Raw genomic sequence first — 19,417 nt, forward strand, 5'->3', positions numbered from 1 at the left:
CAAAATATCACATTCAAGATATAAGTCTCTCTCCATCAAGTAAACTTTGGAGTGTATCCCATTTAAGAAAATATCAGACACATGAAGGATGTGACTCATGTCTCCCTTTAAAATTACATGTGGAAAGTTTATACAAAGAAAGATTATATCTGTCTCAAGCTCTGAGACATTCTAAATTAGTAACTGTCATATTTTATACCTATGCAAATGACAAGACCTTGTCATGGTACATAATCCATTTGTCTTTTCTCAAAGAGACAGATAATAACTCAAAGTAACTTATCAAAGAACCCTGCTGTGACAATAGCAGACAGAGCAAATACACCTGTCTTCCTTATCTATCATTAGCTAAGTTAGAGTTCATAGTAGACCTTTCAACACTTGATAGATCTAACCTGATTTCCAATACACACATACGCCAGTTTGTTTATCTTTCATGTGATACACAATTTAATTGAGGAAATACAATCATTGTAGAGGATACTGAAACAAGTATATAATCTGAATAAGCTTTTTTTTTTCTAGATGAAATAATAAAAGAAAGCATTAGTTATATATATATCAGTACTAATATTCACAAGCTTAGTAGGTTGAAATGTGGAAATTATGACCTCTATTACTTTTTCCATTCTGGTCAGATTATAAGATTGATAATTAAAATGATTGCTCCAGTCTACTACCTGTCATACTAAGGCTGGAGGAATTTAAGGCACTCACTCAGGACCTTGCCCTCTCGCTCTTTCTCTCTCCGTCTCTCTGTCTCTGTTTCTTTCTTAATTTTGCATGTTTTCTGGCCACAAAATCAGACAAACCCATTTTTTGAAGCATTCCTTTTATTCCTGGAAAATGGCCCTGTTTTCAGTGATTAAAAAACTCTCCCTTTTTATAAATGCCATTTCTAACAGAAATTCATAATTTAACTGAGAAATACGTGGGAGAGAAAACATTAATATTGTTTTTTCCTACTCCTCTTCGCCAGATTGGTATATAAAAGCAATGAAAACACTCCTTAAAAGAGAGAGGTTGAGCAGAAATATGGCCTAGAAATGGATTGCCCACTGTGGTGCCAGGATGCCTCAGGGAGAATATTTACTGGAGGTTGCTGAAGGTAAACATATTGAGATATATAATGGGAATTATTGTAAAGTGGATCAGAAAACCTATCTAGTTATACACAGATGAAATGATAGAATTGGCCCAAAATCAAATGTGAGAATGTATTAAGGAAGCAATTCAGGACTAAGGTTGTGAATATAATATGTGTGTCAGATCTCTTTCATTGATTGCTCTGTGTTTAGTACATGTTTGAGTGAGTGACAACAAGAACAGGGATGGACAGTATTTAATTTTGAATCATCTAAAGCACTTAAAATACGATATTAAGGAATCTAGTTTCAATATGAAGGAACCCAGGTCCACATATATAAGTTCTATTGAGTAATTTGAGAAGTTAGGGAAGGGATACTCATTTCATTATATTTTATCAGACATTTTACATTTAGCAACTTGATATGTCTACCCCACCTTTCCTTCAGCGAGGTTCTGTGATGTTTGCCATGTTTGTCTTGATCACTTTCTATATTCCCATGTTTTTCATTATTTATTTATTTGAGGGTTTCTGTTGTTTTTGTCAGTGGTTGTTACAGTTACCCACCTAATCTTAGCTTCCTGGTGTACTGACTCCTAGCAGGGCCCCCAGTACTGTTTTCCAGTGATTCAGCAGGATGCAGAAATAAAATATATGAGTGCTTGCCATGTGCCAAAAATCAGCTATGTATATGTATTAGTATACATATATATAAATGTATAAAATTAGTATGAATATATCTCTTTTAATTCCAACTGTAGTTCTGCAAGTTCAGCATCATGCTTTCACTTCCTTTAGCAAAAGTCAGATTATTTGAAATAAATTTTATAATCTTTTTCTTATATCCAGGGAAAATCTTAATAAAAATGGCCTATGTAATTTAGTTGTTGAGTACTGTCCTTTTCAAATAAGGAAAGTCCTGATAGGAGCTCCAATCTTTACAGTCATTTCTCAAAAATGTTTAAAGCAATCTAAGTATGAAACTATAACCACTCTTTAAAATGTCCCATATTTTCCATTTCTCTACTACCTCATAACTCATTAGACTTTTGCCTTTCATTTCTCAGAAGAACCCTCATCCTTATCTTCGCTCTTATAACAACACCATCTGTCTCTCACTCAGTGGTCCATTTCTGGTCCACATGTTCATGCCCTGTATGAACTTAATTCTAAAACTTACGGGCTTCAGGAGTAATAAAGACAATACCATACAACTGGCCAATTGGATCACATTCAGAGAAATTCTTCCTAGAGTTCCTGTCGTGGCTCAGAGATTAACAAATCTGACTAGGAACCATGAGGTTGCGGGCTTGATCCATGGCCTCGCTCAGTGGGTTAAGGATCTGGCGTTGCCGTGAACTATGGTGTAGGTCACAGACTCAGCTCAGATCTCTCATTGCTGTGTCTGTGATATAGACCGGCAGCTATAGCTCTGATTAGACCCCTAACCTGGGAACCTCCATATGCCACAGGAAGCAGCCCTAGAAAAGGCAAAAAGATAAAAACAAAAACAAAAAAAACGCAACTTTTTTTCAGATAAGGTTTTGAAAATAATTCTTGGTATACTTCTAAACAGAAAAGGACTCTTAGAATAACTACGTATGTCTGCTTTAGAAATCATCAGTATTTAAATTTAGATAACGACTCATTAGGCATTTGTGTGTATTGTAAGAAAATGGTATATAGATATATAAATGTATTACTTTTTGCTACTAAAGTGCATATTACAAAAACTATTGGTCCTAATTAATGGTTAATAGAATTTTCTAATGTGTATAAATATATTTTCAGTTTAGCTATGATTTTATGGATATTATTTAAATTATTCTAAAATTACTCTAATGTGCTTTTAGCAGTGGGTTGTAGGTAGCTATAGGCATGTAATTATGACGGATTAAAAAACTACCTATCAGTATATTTCAACTACATAACATTCTACTAACTACTTGATCCTTCTCTGAGACAATAAATTTCTGATGTTTAATACTCTTAGTTTGTGGTTATGGCCACACAGCCTGAGATGCTGGGTCAGGGACTGGGTGCTGAGACTCAAGCTTTGGAGTTCAGTTCCAGGGGGAAAGCTAGGTTTGGCTGTGTGAAGATAGCCTGAAGGGCTAAGGAGCAGTGTGCCAGAGACTTGGGAGCAGTACGCCACAGCTGAGGGAACCTGGGAGGAGGTCTGGGCCCACAGTAAAAACAAGGTGCTATTGTTGGGGAGGGAAAGAGGAGGAGGGGCAGACTGTACATGTGGGCTCTCAGAGGTTGGGGATCCTCTGGTGCAGGCTACAGGTTGCAAGAGACTACTTGTTCAGGCTACAGGAGATCAGGTGCCTCTTGTATGGGCTAAGGGCAATGGGGGGGGGGGTTAAACACTACATGGGGCATCTTGCACAATTTACAGGTAACAGGGAGAAACCACAACAGTCATCTCAGAAACCAGAGGAAGCATGGCCTGCCCCTGCTAGTGGTCTGTGAACAGGCTCCAGCTGTGACCCCAGTCACCTCAGAGGTTGGCAAAAAAAGAGAGACTGCAACTGAATACCAACTGTTGTTGCTCTTACTCCCCTGGGAACATACCCACCTTGCTGCTGCTACTGCCAAACCCTCCAGGCAATGCCCACAAACGCCTGATCACTGTCACTACCCAGGACCCTGAAACTAGGAGCAGCCTGTGTAGCACCTCCTGCATGGGCTAAGCAGGATGGGGTGCTTCTTGAGTGGCCTACAGATGGCAGGGGCAAAACCACTCTTGTTATCCCTGCTTCCAGAGGTGGGCATGGCTTACCATGACTAAGGGTCCGCATACAGGCACCACTTGTGGCCCCAGTCACATCAGAGGGCACTACAGAGGAGGACACTGTGACCAAACACCACGTTATTGCTCTCAGTCCCCTGGGAACTCACATCCTGCTGCTGCCACTGCCAAATGCCTGGGGAACTGCCTAAATCTGCCTGCCTGAGGCTTATTGCCACGTCCCAGGGCTCTGCAACTAGGAGTAGCCTGCACCATCTTCCAGCAGGTCCTTGCTACTGTCAAGAGTCCAGCAAGCAGGCACTGACTACTAGCCCTGCCCACTGCCTCCTTCTCCATGGAAATACACTCATGCCCTATCAAGGAGGTAACAGCCTGCTCACACTGAAGAAAGAGACAACAAATATCCAAACTCCATGCCAACAGTAAATGGTAACTCCTAACAAAATACAAAGAGGCACTAATGCATAGAAATAGCCCACCAAGACAACAGTAGTTGACTTCCTTAAACTCACAGAAAAAGAAAAAAATATAAGTGAACCAGAGAAGCTCAGGAACCATTCCCAGTGAAAAGAAAAGGAGAATTCAGCTGAAGCAGCAAACAATGAAATAGACTTCTGCAGTCTAATAGCCACTGATATCAAAAAAGAGATATTGAAAATACTGAGGGAATTAAAGGTGAATCTTAAGCAATTAAGAGGCTGATATAAATAGTAATGCAGATTACTTTAGAAAGCAACTACAAGATATAAGGAGGAACATAGAAAAATTAGAAAATTTACTTGCAGAGACACAAACTGAATTAAAGGCACTAAAGAGCAAAATGAATAGTGTAGAGGAACAAATTAGTCACTTGGAAGATAGAATAATGGAAATCACTCAGTCAGGAGGGCAGATAGAAAACCAAATGAAGAAACATGATAGCAATATAAGAGATCTATGGGATAATATAAAGCAGGCCAATCTACCTATAATAGGGATTCCAGAAGAAGAAAAATAAAAATGCATTGAAAATATATTTGAAGAAATTGTGTTTGAAAACTTTCCAAATCTAAAGGAAAAAGATATCAAGATACAGGAAGCACAGAAGGCACCAAACAGGTTGAACCCTAACAGGCCCACACCAAGATATGTTATAATAGAAATGGCAAAATTTAAAGAGTGTATTCTAAAGGCAGCAAGAGAAAAACAAAGCATTAATTATAAGGGAACCCCCCATAATGCTATCAGCTGATTTCTCTAAGAAACACTACAGGGCAGAAGAGAGTGGCAAGATATATTCAAAGTTCTAAAAGGGAAAAAAAATTGCAATCCAGAATAACTCTACCCAGCAAGAATATCATTTAAAATAGAAGGAGTAATAAAGAATTTCTTCAACGATCAAAAACTAAAAAAGTACAGCAATACTACACCCATTCTGAAAGAAATACTGAAAGGGCTTCCCTAAATAAAAAAGAAGTAAGAAGAAATAGGATGGAGGAAATTACAATTGGGAAGAAATCACTTAAGTAAGCCAGTATACATATCTAAAAGGAAAAAAAAAAAAATACTTTTGTAAAAGTGACAGTAAACACAAGGAGGAACAGCAGAAGGACGAACATGAAGATGTTAAAAAAGGATTTCAAAAATCTTAAAATGTGGAGAAGGAAAGTAAAATATAGACACTTTTTTTTTTTTATGTGTTTGAGCTTATATGACTGTCAGGCTAAAACAAGTAGATATAGGAAGGGGTTAACATACTTGAAAAAACAGGGCAATCACAAATCAAAAACCATACATTCCATTCACAAAAACTAAAACATACACAAGCATAAAATAAAGGAAATCATCCAACCAAAAAAAAAAAAAAAAAAGGAACAAAGGAGAAGCATAAAATCAACTGCAAAGCAAGAATTAAAATGGCAATAATTACCCTAAATGTCAATGGACTGAATGTGTCATTCAAAAGATATACAGTGTCAGGGTGAGTACAAAAGCAAGAGCCTACAATATGATATCTACAAGAGATTCACCTTAGGGCAAAGGACACATATAAATTGAAAGTGAGGGGATTGGAAAAGATATTTCATGCCAATAGACAAGACAGGAAAGCAGGAGTTGCAATACTTATATCAGACAAAGTAGACTTTACAATGAAGGCCATATAGAAAGACAAAGACACTATTTAATGGTAAAAGGACCCATTCAAGAAGAGGATATTACAATTGGCAATATATACCTAGATACCTATAACAAATACTAACAGACATAAAAGGAGAAATTGATGGGAATACAATAATAGCAGACTTTAACACCCCATTCAAATCAATGGACAGCTCCTCTAGACAAAAAATCAATAAGGCAACAGAGATCCTAAAGGACACAATAGAAAAATTAGATTTAATCGACATTTTTAAGACATTACATCCAAAAAAATCAGAATATGCATTCTTCCCAAGAACACATGGAACATCCTTATGGATTGATCACATACTAGGGCACAAAGCTAATCTCAACAAATTTAAGAATATAGAAATTATTTCAAGTACCTTCTCTGACCATAGTGGCATGAAACTAGAAATCAACCACAGGAAAAGAAGTGAGACAAAAGTGACTATGGAGAGACTAAACAACATGCTACTAAAAAATCAATGGGTCAATTAGTAAATTAAAAAATACCTCGAGAAAAATGATAATGGAAGCACAACCATTCAAAATATATGGGATGCTGCAAAAGCAGTGCATAGAGGGAAATTCATAGCAATAAGACTTTCCTCAAAAAAGAAGAAAAATCTCAAAACAACAACCAACCACCTCAAAAAATTAGAAAAAGAAGAACAAATAAAACCTAAAGTCAGCACAAGGAAGGAAATCATAAAGATCAGAGAGGAAATCAATAAAATAGAAATTCAAAAAAAAGTACAAAAAATCAATAAAACTAAGAGCTGGTTCTTTGAAAGGGTAAACCAAATTGACAAATCTCTGGTCAGACTCACCAATAATAGGAGAGGGAGAAATCAAATAATGAGAATAAGAAATGAAAAAAGAGAAATCTCAATGGATACTGCAGAAATACAAAGAAACATAAGAGAATACTATGAGCAATTATATGTCAACAAATTTGATAATCTAGAAGTAATGGACAAATTTAGAGGCTTACAGCCTGACAAAACTGAATCCAGAAGAAATAGATCCACTGAACGACCAATCACTAGAAATGAAATTGAATATGTCATAAAAACACTCCCTACAAAAAAATATCCATGGTCAGATGACTTCACAGGCAAATTCTACCAAACATACAAAGAACTTATACCCATTCTTCTTTATCTTTTTCTAAAGGTTGAAAAAGAAGGAGCACTCCCAAAGACATTCTATGAAGCCACTTTCACCCTAATACCTAATTCCAAAACCAGACAAAGATACTACCAAAAAAAAAAATATAGACCAATATCTTTGATGAATATAGATGCAAAGACTCTCAATAAAATTTTAGCTAGCCAAATCCAACAACATATAAAAAAGATCATACACCATGACCAAATGGGATTCACAAGGATGGTTCAACATATGCAAATCAATCAACCTCATGCACCACTTTAACAAAAGAAAAGTCAAAAACCACATGATCATCTCAGTAGATGCAGAAAAAGCATTTGACAAAGTCTAACATCCAGTCATGATAAAAACTCTTACCAAAGTGCTTACAGAAGGAAAATACCTTACCATAATAAAAGCCATTTAAAACAAACCACAGCAAACATAGTACTCAATGGAGAAAAGCTGAAAGCCTTCCCACTAATATCTGTAATAAGACAAGGATGCCCACTGTCACCACTGTTATTCAACCTAGTATTGGAAGTCCTAGCCACAGCAATCAAACAAAATAAATAAACTGTATCCAAAATGGAAGAGAAGAGGTAAAATTGTCACTGTATGCAGATGACATGACACTATATATAGAAAACCCTAAGGACTCCACACAAAAATATTTGAACTGATCAACAAATTCAGCAAAGATATAATTAACATTCAGAAATCAGTTGCATTTCTCTATACTAACAATGAAATATTAGGAAAGGATTACAAAAATACAATACCTTTTAAAATTGCATCCCCCAAAAATCAAATACCTGGGAATAATCCTGACCAAGGAGGTGAAAATCTTATATGGTGAGAACTATAAAACATTAATCAAGGAAATTAAAGAGGATTCAAAGAAATGGAAATATATTCCATGTTCCTAGGTTGGAAAAATTAATGGAAAAATTAATGTAAAAATGGCCATACTACTCAAGCAATCTACAGATTCAATGCAATCCCTATCAAATTACCCATGACATTTTTCACAGATCAACAACAATCAGTCCAAAAATTTATATGGAACCACAAAAGACCCAGAATTGCCAGAGCAATCCTGAGGAACAAAAACCAAGCAGGAGGCATCACTCTCCCAGACTTCAGGCAATATTATAAAGCCACAGTCTTCAAGACAGTGTGATACTGGTACCAAGACAGACATTCAGACCAATGGAACAGAATAGAGAACCTAGAAATAAACTTAGTCTCCTATGATCAATTAATTTTCCACAAAGGAGGCCTGAATATAAACTGGGAAAAGATACTATCAATTTCTACTGTATAGTAAAGTGACCCAGTCATGTACACACACACACACACACACACACACACACACACACACACACACACACACACATTTTATAGTATCTGAGCACTGTGAGAGAGGATATGTTCCAAACTACTGTATATCAATTATAATGGAAAAAATAAAAGTCATTACCTAAAAATAAATTTACTCTCTCACATTTCTGGAGGTTAGTGTTCAGAAATCAAAGAGTTGGCAGGATTGATTATATCTGGAGCACTATCCCTCATTCAGTACACTTTCAGACTAAAACAGCTAGCCAGCTAGCCAAAATAGACTCCCATAGTCTTCACCTTCATGGGAAAGCCTGAGGTCTCTTAGTTCCAGGCAAGTGTGCCCTAACCCAAGCCCCTATACTTAGCTCTCAAGATTAGCCTAAGTAATACCTCATTTTTTTTCAAATTTCACCTGTTTAGGTAGTAGATAGTAATCTTCCATGCTGGCCAGCTACCATTGTAAGGCCAAGTAAGGATTGTCTTTTGAAGGCATTCAAGTCAGGAGGAGCTGATTCTGAAAGGAGCCAAATGAAAGGAGCCGCCTGGATTCACCTTGGGTCCCTGAGAAATTCGTGGGATAGATAATGACTCACATATGCCTGAATTTAACCATGTTTTTCAGTAGTTCAGGCCCAGCTGCGCTATTTTTGGCTTGGGTAGATCTTAGGTTGTCAGTGTTGGCATATCTCAGAATCACATGTTGAGGTAGTAAAAGGCCAGCTTCAGAGATTTTGGTTTAGAACATCCACAGTCAGGCTAGATGGGAAAAATTCCTTTTGATGTTGCTACCTGTTATATCTTAGATTTAGTTTCTGATTTAGTTTTGGAAAGTGTGATTAGGTTAATGGACATTAACCATTGCTCCACACTTTATGTTTTCACTACACAGTGAATTCATGGAACAAATATTTTTTTAAAAATCGGTAGAAATTTAGAATTCACCTTTGGAGTTCCCATTGTGGCTCAATGGGTTAAAAATCCAACAGTGTCTATGAGGATACAGGTTCGATCCCTGCCCTTGTTGAGTGGGTTAAGGGTCCAGCATTGCCACAAGCTGTAGCTTAGGTTGCACATATGACTCAGATCCGATGTTGCTGTGGTTGTGGTGTAAGTGTAGGCTGGCACCTGCAGTTCCAATTAGATCTTCCCTATGCCACAGGTGTGGCACTAAAAAGGAAAAAAATAATCACCTTCAACCTCGTTCAAACCTACATCTCTCTCCTGAATTTATTGGTTTATTATGTAGCATTTTAAAAGCTTTATAATCCATTTATATGCTTATGAATGTTTAAAATATTATTTTGTTTTATTGAATTGGGTCTTTTTATATATATAGATATTATATGTATTTCTGGAAATTATGCTTTGTGTGTATATGTGTGTCTGTTTTTTTAGGGCTGCATGTGCAACATGTGGAAGTTCCCAAGCTAAGGATCAAATTGAAGCTGCAGCTACTGGCCAGGGATCAAACCTACATCCTCATGGATACTAATTGGGTTCCTTACTACTGAGCCACAGTGGGAACTCCTGGAAATTGTTGAACACAGTTTTACTTTGACTCAGATTGGATTTTAATAAGTGCAAAAAAATTTCAATATTTTAAGGAATAACAGAGTATCATGTTTTTTATTTTTTCACTTGTATTTTTTATATGTGAAAATGATTCCCAAAGTCACTTAAAAATATTACTGCCAATTGTACCATCTTTCTGGTGGACAATTGGGTAAATATAATCATGGATGTCCAGATGCTGAAATTTTCAAAATCCTGCCTGCTTTGGGAATGTTTGAACTTAATATTAAAATGATGATAAGATAGACTATTATTCTCTGTTATTACACAGGCCTATTACTGATTTTATTACTGTGTCATTAATAGTAGAATTATCATTTTTACATTAAATATTATAGAGATTCATGTTAAATTTTAAGAATTTTCTGTAGTGGAAGTTACCATTGTGGTGCAGCAGAAACAAATATGACTAGGATCCACGAGGACACAGATTTGATACTTGGCCTCGATCAGCGGGTTAAGGATCTGGCGTTGCTGAGAGCTATAGTATAGGCTGCAGACACAGTTTGGATCCTGTTCCAGTGTAGGCCAGCGGCTATAGCTCCGATTTGACCCCTAGCCTGGGAACTTCCATATACTGCGGGTTCGGCCCTAAAAAGCAAAAAATTAAAAAAAAAAAAAAAAGAATTTTGTAAGCAACAGCTTTGAAGCAAATTATGATGTAGCATAGAGAAATTATGTAAATCATTATATACTAAGAAAAATATTGAGGTGCTGAAAGGTGATTGTAAATAGTGTTGTGATAAAACTATTCTCTAATTTTGCCACATTTGTCTATATTATTGTATAGTTATTTTATTTTTTATTTTATTTTTCCTATGTGGATGACATCTGCCTAACAGCCTATAAACTTCTTGAGAGAGGAATCTTTATTGTACTCAAGAGTGAATTCCAATCACTGTACTTGGGCTACAGTGGCTATAGACAATGTAAAGTAATTTTTCTATGAAGTACTTTTTATTTGTGAGATACTTAACACTCAATCCTCAGTTTGACTGCTATTTGTTGTGCTATTTAGAAATCCCTCACACTAAATGGTGTTAACATCTCATTCAAATACTATGTCATTGCTTAACACTCCACATTTTCTGTGTAATTTACACCTTGTTTATTTTTATTGTCAGCCTCTTTTCCCCACAACTCTGCAGCATATAATTCTTTTTTGGACAGACATTCTGCCTTTGTTCAAAGTATTAAAAGTAGACCATCCCTGTAAGGGTAAAGCTAGTGACCATCCTCAGAATGAAGTGTATTTTCAGTTTCCAGCCAACTTTTCATATTATCTATGTTTAAGTCACCCATTTTTTTTTTCTAAATTGGAAATTATGGTAATAACAAATGTCCAGTTAGACTAAGAGAGTGGACAGTGGAATGAGTCTTTCCTTGATAAATTTGAAAACAAGGTAGTTTTTTGCTTTTGTTGAAATCAATAGGATAACTCATTCCAGAAAAACCTTAAGGGTGCTTTTCTTTTTTGGCATGGTTTTGTGTCTCTGGGCATACACCTAGCACCAAATAATGTTTTAACAAGAAAGAACCTTATTGAAAATCAGGTTTAAAAGAGCCTGAGACTTACTGGTGTTCAACAGGTTTGCATACATATAATTTTTAAGCCTTATCTTATTTCTCATAAGTGTCAAGTATTTTTTCCATTCCCTACACTGTGATATATGTCACCTTTTCTAAGATTAATCATCTTTGCCAAGATTGGAGTTGATTTATGCTCTGGCTGTGTTGGCAGTGGATTCCTCCCTACCCCAGCCCTCATCAGCTACATTGATTGGGTACCAGAGCTTCCCCCATCCTGCTGCTTAAGCAGATGCTAATGGGCAAATGAGCAACAGCAGGGGTGTATGCTAGGGTGATCTTCATTCATTAGCAACTGTTCAAGCAGCAGGCTGAGGGAATCTGCAGATGCTGAGAAAGATACTAGGATGAACATTGACCTCAAAGGTACTTATGGACAAAACTTGAATTTTCTATCAGAAGGTCAGGTTGCCGTGTTTATCAGAACTAGTATCCTGTGATATGTGGTATTTAATGGGTTTGCATTATTATTTAAATCCTTGCCTTCTTATACTAATGTCTATGCATGTATCAAAGTCAGTTAAGTTCAGATTTTTGGTTCTGAGTCAGCATCTTGTGAAATTGCCTAATCAAAATAATCAAATCAAGTCTTAAAAACCTCAGACTTTAGTGTGTCAGGAGTAAGAATTGAAGAATCTGTATTTTTAACAGTTTATTGTGGGTATTTTATAATGGGGAAGGGATGGAACACAATTTTCTAAGCAGTTTACTTCAAAGTGTTGTTCATTATCTCCTTTATCGCAGTTACCAAAATGATTGGTAAACATGCAGTGTTGGTTTAAAAAAAGTGCACAACCTGAAAGCTGAGAGTTAAATTTTATTTGAGATGAAATTAAGACTTAAGCCCGGCAGAAAGAGACTGAGAAACCATTCTGAGGCCGTGAGGGAGGAGGTAGGATATATAGGAGTTTTTGCAACAAATGGCAGCAGGAACAAAAGAGGCCTGGGCTCCCTGAAATCATTCCTTTGATATGCACCTCAGCTATCAGGGCCAGTATCCTGAGTTTTCACAGCCTGCTGGACTCAGTAGCTCTCACCCTTGGAGGTGACTGCATTAACAGATGACTCTGACATTCTTTGTTTTATCCTTAACTACAACCTGGCAGCGTTATTTCAGATACTTGAGATACCACCCAAAGAGGAAAGGGGTGTAGGTAAGTCAGGATATGATAAAGGTGAGGGGGAGGTGCATGCAGCTGTACACACATTTTACAAAAGTTTGTTGCTATCTCTGAAGGTTACTATCAGTCACAAAGAGCAGACATCACCATGGAGGATTTTAGTGTTTTTCTAGATATGAGGAGATGCAAGAATTGGGCACATAAAATCTAAAAATATCTGACTATCTGAAGACCTGTTCTTCCAGTTTTCCCAGAGCGCAGAGTGCCTCACTTCTGATTTTCACCTTGAGCTCTGCTCAGGGGCTGCTGCAGGTCTGCAGCTGCAATGGCTCATGATTTAATCCATGTAGAGCCAAACTTCAGTTTACAGGAACAAATTTACATCTCCCCAGTCCTACTAAATGAAATCTTTAGGGAAGAACCCAGTAATCTATATTTTAAGCAAGTGATTTTAGATTCAAGTCTGAGAAAGGTAGGTGAATAACAAATGAAAATGTGGTCAAAAAACAGATTCCAAATTTTATTTGAAAGCACTAAGAATTTGAGATGAGTTCTTCCTAAAGGATCAAAGGCAGATTTACATCACCTGTTAAATTATCAACTTGCCTTCTGAACATTTGAAGGCCCAAAAAATTCTGTTGATCCTTCTCCCACTTATCTGATGTCTGCTTTTTCACCTGGAATACTTCAATGCTGTCTTTGAATTTTCTTAGGAAACATTCTCTACCTCACCTCTGCAGTCAAAGTATGCATACTTTAGGAGATGGTTTTTGTTGGATTCTTTGACTTGTTATATACAATTATCCTTGGTGTTTGAGATTTTAGGTAGCTAATTGAAGTTGTTATCAGATGTCTCTCATTTAGTGCTAGATCACTGTAATAGTTTCCTAGAGCTGTGGAAACAAGTTATCACAAACTTTATGGCTTGAACAACAGAAATTTATTCTCTCTCAGTCTGGAGGCCAGAAATCTGCAATCAGGTTGTCAGAGGGTTGCTTCCTTCTGGAGGATGTGAAGGAGAATCTGTTCAGTACCTCATTCCTAACTCTGGGAGTGTTAGCAGCCTTCCTTGGCTTGAAAATGTTTCACTCTAATCTCTATCTCTGTCTTCACATAGCTCTCCTCTGTCTCTGTGTCATAGTCTATCTCTTATGAGGATATTCATCATTGAATTTAGGGCTCAGCCCAAATCCTGGATGACCTCATCCCATCATCCAAATAAGTTCATATTCACAGTTATCTATCTAGGCTTCGGGCTTGAACATATCTTTTGAAGGGATACTATTCAATACACTAAAATCACTGAATTCTAAAGATAGAGATCTAAGAAATGATATGCATATATTATTTAATATAGATCTGTAATTATGTTAATTATATATCATGCATATTTTTCAAGTATTTCATTTAAGGCAAGGCTAAAACAAAATAGTATGTCTATGCTTTTTTTAGAGTTTAAATATTTCTCTAACTTTAAAGACATAAACCACATTCACACCTATATGTGATATATGTTGAATTACAAATTAAGCTAAAATTTTAGATCAAAATAAATTTAACGTGCATTTCCTGTTAGATGCATGTAATTATCAAACTGAGTCATCCACTATACTGAATTTTGGTGCTGTCCAGATATATTCACGTTCTGTCAGCTTCTTAGAAGTGAATGATATTAAAATTTATTTTATGTGAACTTAGAGGGGAAATGTTTAGAGCAATGTATCCAGCGTTTGTTCATATTCATGTTAGTCTTTGCTATTCAGAGTACTCTTAATACCACACACACACACACAAAATCCTGATTCTTATTTCAGGAATGACAATGACTGTGTAAGATGAGATGAATATATAACTAATGATTTTATTTTTTCTTTAATTTTTTTTTTTAGCTAAACTAATTCTACAGTGAGCAGAAAACTTCCAGGCAACCATTAACATGTACTTAAATTTTCTCTTGCTCTCCCTCTCTCTTTCTCTCTGCCCCCCCCTCCCAAACTCCTGCCCTTTTGGAACCCTTGTGTGGCATCTGTTTTTAAATTCTCAGTTGGTTCAGTTGCTAAAGGGAGAAAATAGGTCTGTAGCACACTCTTTGCCAAGCACTGGGAGTATAGCTTTCCCATTTTAAATTCACTAAGTGTAGTCCTTCTGGCCCCAGGAGGTTTGGACTGCTTTACCTTGCTGCTGTAATGAGAATATACTGACACATTTTCATTATTAGATCAAAGGAGAAGGACATTACATGAAGTCACTTGCAAATGAAATATCAAAATTGGCTGGAGTATACACTTTCATTCTAATCAAATACTATTCTCTTTTTCCAGAATCAATAGAGGAAACCAAAGAAAGGAGACACGCGGTCTGAAATTAATACAGCTGGTGAAATCAGACTTAAAGAGGGTCCATTTATTCACAGTTGACTTGAATAACTGAAACATAGATTTTATAATTGTATGTCTTGGAAAAAGCAACTTAATTTATAGGAGGGACACACAAAAAAGTTAACATGTGGGACTTATTTTAGTATTCAGTTGTATTGTATTCTTGATTTGATAATTCAAGGTGAAATGGTAAAACAGATTATTTCAAATGATCATTTTCTCTATAATGTAGCAGCTTCTTTTTAAGTTACATATTCATTTAATCTAAGTAATTATCTTTTAAAATATTGCTTTATCTTTAGTGAGCCTAGTTCAAAGTCAATCAAATTCTATTTCATTACTTCTGTCATTGGTTCATGACTAGTATCAGCAACTATAAGAAATCAATGAAATATTTTATTACAGAAAAATGGGACTTGTGTTTGTCATATCATTTACAGTTTTAAGTATATATCACTTTTCTGAAATTTATGTGCCAATCCTTGATACCTTTAGGGCATGTTCTTAGAAAAACTGCTTACATTGTAGCAAACTGAGAAGTCTATAATTATAGTTCAAGGTATTTTTTTTTTCCCCAAATTGCAAGATTTAAATGATCTTAAATGTGGATGCTTAGATTTATTTAAAAACAATGTGTCATATATGTTGGGAATATACTTACCTATTTACTTTCTTAATAATACATTTTTTTAATTGAAATATGGTTGATTTATAATGTGTTAGTTTTGGGTGTATAGCAAAGTGACTCAGTTATAGACATACATGTATCTATTTTTCAGATTCTTTTCCCTTATGGATTATTACAAAATATTAAATATAGTTTCCTGTGCTTTACAGTAGGTTGTTGTTTGTTATCTGTTTTATATATAGTAGTATGTATATGTTAATCCCACACTCCTAGTTTATCCCTCCCCATCCTTTCGCCTTGGGTAATCATAAATTTGTTTTCTATGTCTGTAAGTCTATTTCTATTTTGTATCCAAGTTTATTTGTATCTTTTTTTTTTTAGATTTCACATATGAATGGTATCATATTGTATGTGTTTTTCTCTGTCTGGCTTACTTCACTTTGATAATCTCTAAATCTAGCCATGTTGCTGCAAATGGCATTATTTCATTCTCCATTATGGCTGAATAATGTTCCATTCTGTGTATATGAGTGTATTCTTTATCCATTCATCTATCAGTGGACATTCAGTTTGCTTTCATGGCTTGGCTATTATAAATACATTTTTATAAACACATGTATCTAAGTATGTATTATATGGACCACTTAATATCAGAACATCATAGTTATGCATTTATAGGTATGAGTAATCAAGTTGGTGAGACTAGATATGCTTATAGTTGTGATTATCCTTTGGTGAACTCAAATGGATACTATAAATTTTCTCCTAGGATCTTTTTCTCTTAAACCTGACCTAGAGTCACCAGTCTACTCAATTGAAAGTCAGTGAACAGGAGTTCCCGTTGTGGTTCAGCAGTGTACAAACCCAACTAGTATCCATGAGGATGTGGGTTTGATCCCTGGTCTAGCTAAGTGGGTTGAGGAGCTGTGGTGTAGCTTGCAGATGCAGCTTGAATCCTATGTTGCCGTGGCTGTGGCATAGGCTGGCAGCTACAGCTCTGATTTGACCCCTAGCCTGGGAACTCACATATGCTGCAGGTGCAGCCCTAAAAGCCGGAAAAAAAAAAAAAAAAAAAAAAAAAAGGAAAGAAAGAAAAGTCAGTGAACAGATTATATTCATAGTTTCAGGCACTCTGCCATTATCTGCAGCCTTGCCAGGATATCACTGTAGCCACCAGATCTGCACGAAATTATAAACAATATCAAATGCTGGCAACCACAGCTTCTTTCTATGTATTAGTGGGCTTTATTTCAGAGTTATAGGCATCCTCATGTAAAACTTAAAACAAGTTCCTGTAATTTCAGAGAAGATACTAAGATAAACAGCAGTGTCATAAAGTCTGTTTTCCCAACAAAGAAATTATTTTTCAATTGAAAGAGGAAAAGTAATGCCCACAAGTTGACCTGTGTGTTTCCAAGGGTCTTAACAAAGTTTGAGTTGCATTTAAAGTAATTAATCTGGGCATTTGAGATTGAATCAGACTGGTTTTTCCTGGTTCCTCTTCAGCATTGAAAGGATAATAGTGTAACTGATATGTGATTATATTATATATGCAATAAATGGAAGATATGCAGACCCCCTAAATCTATATTTTCTAAAGAAAATATTGAACAGATATTTTTTAAAATAGAAAAATAGTTTATAGTCTTTGTATATATTATAAGGAAAAGTAAATTATTGAGCAATGAGGACACTGAAAGACCCAGTAAAATTTTGATTTAGTTGTCTCCTCTGGAATTCTGCTTCTCATCAAAAATTATTTGAGGTTATTATTTCCCCCAAATAATATGGCAAACACAGTTGTATGTGGAATATTCTGTTAGAGAACATTTATCCTTTGGCTAATTACTAACAGCTACTCAGTTACATTGGCATGACTTACTCATAAAATAAGATTAATATTAAATTAATATTAAATTAATATTAAGGGGGCTGTTTTCAATGCAGAATAAAGAGGCTTCACCATATGATTCATTTTATTCTTAATTATAATCACATGGTTCTATAGGCAACATAAAGAAAATGTGCACCCAGGGTTTCATTATATTCTTAAAACAAGTATTATGAACTGAGTCATTACTCTATTGTCTTTTTCTCATTTAGATTAGACATTATGATTATTTAATAATTATGTATCTGACACTTTTCCATAATACATAAAAATTAAATTTTCCTATGTTTCATTAGGGATCCTTTGAAATTTACATTAGTCTAAAGATACTTCACCAACATGCATTTAATTTAATGTGGCAGTCCCTTGAACTGGAAGGAGTCTGGAAACTAGAGTCAGAATAAACTGCATAAGCATCTCTTGACTCAGAGGTAACTTATCTGCCGTTGACTGCTTCAGCGTCTGACACTTTTGTTTTATTTGTTTAAAATGTCAGCCTTGCGTGGGTATTTGGCCTGGCATGACTGTGAGATCACTTAAGCTGTATGCAAACCGTGAGTTACTTGGCATTCTTGAACTGACTGAGAATTCAGATGAGATCTAGTCACAACTGGAGAAGCCAAGGAAAATTTTATATTTGGTGCTTTACCCTGAATGAATCAATTTGATGGAATTTTACCTCTTCAAGATTTATAACAGGATAATTTAGTTGGATTTGAACTTGTAAACATTTTCCACTAAAAGGAACAGTGCTAACTCTTCAGGACCACTCTGGTCATCACTTCACATTTCAAAACAAATTTGAATAAAAAGACCAAAGTTGAAAGACTATCATTACCTAGTTTCACAACTTCTTATAAAGCTATAATAATCAAGATAATTTGATATTGATGCAAAAAAGGACTAATAGAGAAAATAGTAAACTAAACTTTATCTCAATTAAAAATGTCTACTCTTCAAAAAAATGGTAAGAAAAGTCAAGCCACAAATTAGCAGAAAATATTTGCAAATCATATATCTTATAAAGGACTTATATCCAAAACTTATAGACACCCCAAACTCAATAATTAGAAAACAAACAGCCCAGTAAATAAATGGGCAGATGTGACAAACTTTACCAAAAATGATATGAGGTTGGAAAGAGGCACTTAAAAGATTTTCAACATCCTTGGTTATTAGGGAAATATAAATTAATACCATAGTAAGTTACCATGATATACCCATTTTGCTGACTAAAATAAAAAAATAATCATACCAAGTGTTGGTAAAGATGTATGATCACTTCTAGCAGACGTATCAGTGGTCTAACCACTTTTAAAAAAACTTTTGTGTTTACTGAAAATGATTAAAATTTATCTGTCATATGATTTAGTAATTTTACTTCTAGATACTTACTAAATACTCCACCAATGAAAGCATACTTATGCAGACTTCTATATAAATATTCATAGCAGTTCTATTAGTCACAGTGAAAAACTGGAAACAACCCATATGTCCAGTAAAGAAGTGATCAGTAGATACCTATGTGTATCCTTAGAATACTACTCTGAAATAAAAAGGAATGGTACCATCAGTATGGTTGAATCTCAAGATAATTAGTTTTGTAAAGAAGTTAGATAAAAAAGGGTACACATTGTCTGATTTCATTTACATAGAATTCTTGGAAGTTCAAAATGATACATGGTGATAGAAAACAGGATTTCTGATGTTTTGGAAGTTGGGATGGAGGGCAGGGCTACATGGAGGTATATGAAACTTTG

At 35.4% G+C, this 19,417-nt stretch overlaps 1 long non-coding RNA gene across 4 annotated transcripts in view; it reads left to right on the forward strand.

Moving 5' to 3' along the window:
* Positions 1–19,417, forward strand: part of LOC102164767 (uncharacterized) — a 614,073-nt gene that overhangs the window by 176,580 nt on the left and 418,076 nt on the right. The window contains exon 4 of one of the 4 annotated variants that reach the window (XR_014821812.1): positions 980–1,108. The exons of the other annotated variants lie outside the window; for them this stretch is intronic. This is a non-coding gene — a long non-coding RNA (uncharacterized LOC102164767). The remainder of the gene's footprint in view (positions 1–979; positions 1,109–19,417) is intronic. 4 annotated transcript variants of the gene reach the window in all.

The sequence above is a fragment of the Sus scrofa genome, chromosome 1 (assembly GCF_054392235.1).
Source record: "Sus scrofa isolate SSC_HxYL_T2T_F1_AM1 chromosome 1, Sscrofa_HxYL_maternal_Yorkshire_Landrace_v2.0, whole genome shotgun sequence".
Classification (NCBI taxonomy): domain Eukaryota; kingdom Metazoa; phylum Chordata; class Mammalia; order Artiodactyla; family Suidae; genus Sus; species Sus scrofa.